The 5,763-nt window shown below is 32.1% G+C and overlaps 1 long non-coding RNA gene across 1 annotated transcript; it reads right to left on the bottom strand.

Annotated features, from left to right (window-relative positions):
• Positions 1–1,070: 1,070 nt before the first annotated feature.
• On the bottom strand, positions 1,071–4,350 carry LOC115709039 (uncharacterized). The gene is made up of 2 exons (XR_004010152.2): positions 3,272–4,350; positions 1,071–1,281 (listed from the first exon to the last, which is right to left on the bottom strand). It is a non-coding gene; the product is annotated as an uncharacterized LOC115709039 (long non-coding RNA).
• Between the last annotated feature and the right edge of the window lie 1,413 nt (positions 4,351–5,763).

Raw genomic sequence — 5,763 nt, 5'->3', positions numbered from 1 at the left:
ATGTTAACTATTTTGTAATAAATTATATACATTTATATTAATTTTAGTGATGTCTTTTGATTTTTTTTAATAATTTACACTATATAATTAATGTATTGAAGATAATATTTTAGTATTTTTTTTATTAATTTTAATCATTTAACTTTATAAAAAAAACATCACAATACATTTATATTAATTTTTTTATAATTTACACCATATAATTAATATATTGAAAATGATATATGTACTATATATTTTTTAATTATTTAACTTTCTAAAAAATTATTAATTTAAGAATTTTTTTTTGTTATTGATAAACTTAATTTTGAATTATTAATATTTAATTTTAAGTTGTCTTCTAATCGATCTATTTATCTATATATTTTTTATATCTACATATAAATCTGAAAGAAAAATAAGTGTGGTGACTTCATCTCCTTCTAATTTTCTACTTTACCTAATTTGCGGTTTTTTTTATAATTTTTTTCATTTAATAATATTATAAAAAAGTATATAACAACCCGATTAAATATATACTCTGATCTTACTACTTCTTCATTTATACAATTATATAAATCAATATCACCCTTGCATATTGCACTTCCACTGAAAAGTGGAAATCAATGAGAAATTTATTAACTACTATTTATATTTCTTTGTCCATTAAATTCCTACAATTTTTTCTTTTTTTTTTTAAATTATTTATTTTCTAATAAATACTTTTCAACTTTTAATCATGCAAAGTAGTATGTATATAAATAAAGAACAACACAAATCAAACTTATATTAAAAGTAAATATTCTTGATCACTATTTTTTATTTGTTATATATATAATTTATATATATATATAAACAATTCTCTCTTATATATTTTTTAAATAGATTTTCATTTTATTTGAAGGTCTGCTATAAAAACACATAGAGATTCATTTAATTGTGGTGCTCCTTTAATAAGGAAATAATATACATGAAAAGTTAGTGATTTTTTTGTTATATTTATGTACTTTTAATATTCAAAATATTTTTAGTATTAAGTTGTAATTCTATTATTTTTATGTGTAATAAAAAAAAGTTATATTTTGCTGTCCTAACAAAAAAATATATTTTTAGTGTGAATAAAAATTTTAAAATTATTATACATACCGCACGAAGTGCTGCTTTGTTCACTAGTAAAGTATAAACAAAAACATAAACTGATCACTGTAATAGCCCTTGTCGCATTGCTTGTACTTGGACGTATTCAATCCACTGATCACGTAGAATATTTATCTCGCCATTTGAATACAGATCGCTCTTACCCTGAAAAAAAAAATAAAAAGAAATTATATATTAATTAGTAAAAGAACTTGTATACTACACTACATTCTTTTTTGATCAATATGTTTTAATAGTTTAATGGACAAAATTTGCTTTGCATATTCTTGAAAAATCCAGACTTTCTTACTTAACAATGTATTATGTATAGATTCACAATCCACTTGACAGCATTTTATTAGATCTCAACAAAAATTGGTTTGGAAAATGATTAATTGGATGGGATTCATAAACTGGATATTGAATTGGAGCCATATTTTGTTTGAGGTGTTCACGAATACCCATTAACAATACTTATTGTTAAATGAATAACATACTCAAAGAATACAAACAAACCAAATCTATATCTATGAATACTTCCCTCACCATTCTAATTTACCATTTTAACAAACTGGAGTTGTAGAATTAAAAAGATATCTACCAACCATCACATTCTTTATACTCTAAAACTAACCTAGAAATATCTATCATCATCCCCAAATAATAAACAAAACAATCCCCAAATTTCAGATTAAATAAATAATTAAATTTCCTTAAATCAGTGTTCATACGAATTCACCACTTCATACAAAATAATATCATTACAATTCAAATGAATCATAAAATTATGAAGTTTATATATATTTATCCAAGATCTTGAATAGCGTATACCATCTAAATTAAATAAAGAAAAAATTAGATGACACATACCATCTAAATTTAGTTGTATTAGAAAAGAGAACAAAAAAACCAAAAACAATATGTAGATGTACTGAAATGGAATACATAAAAATTCTCAAAAATCCAATAGTTAGATAGTGTGAAAATCTAGACTCGTACAAACTGAAAAGAACTAACTCTTTATATATCCTATAAAATTGTCCTCTATATAAAATACATGAGCCAACTAACAAAACAGAGATCTTAAGTAAATGTTATACATCTCTCTAGCCTTTTCCGAAGTGGGTTTTCTTCAAGTAATGATATATGTACACAAAACAGAGATCTATATTCTATTCTTTGATGATCTCCCTGCACATCTTTGTTACAACTTATTATGGCTTCTTGTGTTCAATTTTAATTGCCATAACTTTTACAAGTAAGAGAAGAAAAATATTCATGAATATAACTTTGAAAAAAAAAAAGAAAGAAAGAAGAATCTTTTGAATTGAATATTTGAGGATAAATTTGGACTAAGTTAGTGGAAGGAATATGAAAATTTGCTTTTCTTTTTGTAAGTTACTAGACATTTCAAACATAAACTTCAATAATATCAATTAGCATGCTGTAAAATAAATAAATAAAATAACATAGTCATAAATAACCTCAAACTCCTCTCTCTTCAACCATTAGCCATGGCCACAACAATCACACTCTTTTAATTTTAACTCTCTTTTTCTCATCAACCAAACAGTCCTCCTTTTACCCATTTAAATAAAAACAAAGAAAGAAAGAAAGAAAAAAGGAATGATTAAGCTCTTTACCCCAAAGACCAATTGGAATTAAGAGATTCCCAAAAAATAGAAAAGCGCTACCAGAGAGTACACACACAAATTCATACAAATTATTCATAAGAAAATTTCGATTTCAATATCATCAACAACAACTAATTCTTGGATGCCATGTCTCTACAAGAAACAACAACAATAATTTCTCATATTACACTTTTGAAACAAGAAAAATACCAGATCTATAGGTGAGAATCGATGTTCACCACCCTTTCTTTCTCGAATTTCTTTTATTATCTCACCCATTCCTCAAACAGCTCAATTACAATAACACACATATATATATCTGTCTATTTATTATAATCCAATTCCCAATATATAATTGATCATCATCATATAATTTTTTTTGTCAATTTCAAACAAACACTGATATAATTCTACAAAATGCCATCAATGCAGTCTAGCCCATTCTATCAAATGGAAAACCCAGCTATAATTTCCCTCCTTTGCCATGCTCAAGGCCTGAGGCAAGGAGATGAAGAACATACCTGGAAGGGAGGAGCGGATTAGGCCTCTGAACCCGATGGGATATGGGTTGTTCTGATCTTGTACGAGGCCTTCAATCTCAGGCAGACAACAGAAGTTTGAGACCGGAGCTGGCCTGTATGGGTGGAGCAGCGGCAACAAATTGAGAGGGAAACCTGAGATAGATTCTTACCGGAGATAGGCTTGGGAGAGAAAAGAAAGAAAAAATGGAGAGAGAGAGAGAGAGTCTTACCGGAGATAGGCTTGCGGCTCGCGAATTGGGGGCTCGTCGATCTGAAACTGTGGTTGGGGCGAAGAAGGAGAAGGTTTAGGGCAAACCGTGGTTGGGGCGTGAGTCGAGAGGGTGAGCCATCTGATGGATTTAAGAGAGAGGAGTTTTTATTTTAAAGGGTATTTCCTTAGTCCTGACCGTTTTAAACCGTCGGTCAAAGTATGGGCCACGGTTTAAAACTGTGGCTAATACTTTGCCCGACGGTTCTAAACCGTCGGGAATAGTGTATTTATTTATTTTTTAATTTTTTTTCTATATTTATTAACCGTCGCCTAATTTATACGAGTGTTAAAAACCGTCGCCTTTAGTGTACTATAGGCGACGGTTTTTAACACTTAGATAAATTTTTTAGCGACGGGTCCCCAAAAAAGTATTTTAAATAGCAATTTAAGCTGCTTAGTGAGGAAGAGATTGAGAAGTGGGCTTCATATGAAGTTGAGGCTTCCCCTTCGAAGGTTGGTGTTAGAGGGAAAGGGAAGAAGTTGAAGGAGACATTATCTGCTGAGCCAAGAATTGAGAACAATGAAGGGGTAGGGGATGTTCAAGTATCTGGCCGTTGCTCCTTCGAACGTTTGGGTAGAATAGTCCCACTTCTCAACGACGCTCAAAAAGAAATAGTCAGAATTACCAGTTTCTCTACATTCTCAAGGGAGGATGGCCCATACATCGATGCTAAGATAGTTAGTTGGCTTATCGTCACGTGGATCTAACCACTTCCCGGCTGTAGATATTTGGAAGAACAATTCAACTATCGTCCAAGCTATTTGAGGATGTCATGGGAATCAGGGATGGGGGAGAACATGTGGCAACAGAAAGTGACCGTGACCTCCTTGAGTTTGACAAAATTTTAAAGGCCAAGGACTATAGGTTTCCTCTAACTCTGCTGGAGAATGAGCTGAAGGAAAGCAGCGAGAGCGATTACCTGTTTCTCATTAAGTTTGTGCTTGTTTGTATTGGAACAGTCTTACTGCCCAAGAATGGTACCGAGGTCAGCACTAGCTACATGCACTCTTTAGTTGATACAAGGTCAATTAAGAAGAACAATTGGGCGACTGCTGGCTTTCGATATCTTATGAGCTCTCTACAGCGGTACAAGACTAAGAACACGAAAAATGTTTCCGGCTGCACCATATTTTTACAGGTAAGTTTTTGAATTATTGTGATGGTAGTGATTTTTATTCTCTCGTGTACTGCAGTGCTTATAGATGCATGTATTTTTTTTTGTGGTAGCTTGTATATTTGACTCATGTTGACTGGACTGCTAGTCACGTAGACCGCATTGTGACTCCAATTGACTTTTGGATCACAAAACAGTGCAAATCAGTGTACAAGTGGATTTGAGACCACGGTGGTCACACAAGTGGAAAGGTACATTTACTACTTCAATTTTTTGATGCGTTAGAATTTGATTTGGGAGATATGCTAACTAATTTTTTTGGTGTACTAAGCAGGTGCAATTGACTAACACCTATGTGTTAGTACCGAGTTTTGAATCCGGTGCAGTTGGGCAACCAACAAATGACGCAATATACAAAGCTGTCTGTGAGTTGAAAGATGAGGTCTTCCGCCTTGATTTGAAGGTGAACAACACAAAAAAGTTGTTACTGAAGGTAGTCTCAAGTTACCTTGGCAAGGGTAATATAAATGAAGTGTTTGAGATACCTTAGACGAGCAAAGTTCAGCGCTCGCTTTCTTTCAAGGGGGAGACTAAGAAGAAGGATGATGTGGGTGTGGACCAAAGGATGGTGAAGGGACGAAGGATAAATCCAAAGAGGATGTCGATGATGCACTGAGTGTCCCTTCACTTAATCTATCAGAAGATAATGTCGTTGTTCCAATTGAGAAGGTTATTTCTGAAGAGTCGTTTGAAGATATCAACTTTTGGGGAGAAGAAGTCTCAGTTATTGTAAAAGAGGAAGTTGAGCAGACCATCAAGGATGATTTCAATGTAGCTTCCTTCGAAAGATTCAAAGACTCTGGAGGAAAGGTGATTGGGTTGTTCACTGTGAACAAGGTTTAATCGAATCAACAGTACGAGTTCTTTCGTTACATTTTCTCTAGCGCCAATGATTTGAGGTAATCTCTTGTTTGATGATTATTGTTTATATAGTTGATATTAGTACATTTATTGTATTTGATTATTTGTTTTGTGTTTCAGTGAAGTGTTAGCCCATTTTGGGAAGGTTAAGGTCGAGCGTAGGAATTTCAAATGCATGATACTGG

Source organism: Cannabis sativa, chromosome 3 (genome assembly GCF_029168945.1).
Source record: "Cannabis sativa cultivar Pink pepper isolate KNU-18-1 chromosome 3, ASM2916894v1, whole genome shotgun sequence".
NCBI lineage: Eukaryota > Viridiplantae > Streptophyta > Magnoliopsida > Rosales > Cannabaceae > Cannabis > Cannabis sativa.
The sequence above is the reverse complement of the archived record's forward strand: the minus strand, read 5'-3'. Positions and strand labels throughout refer to the sequence as shown.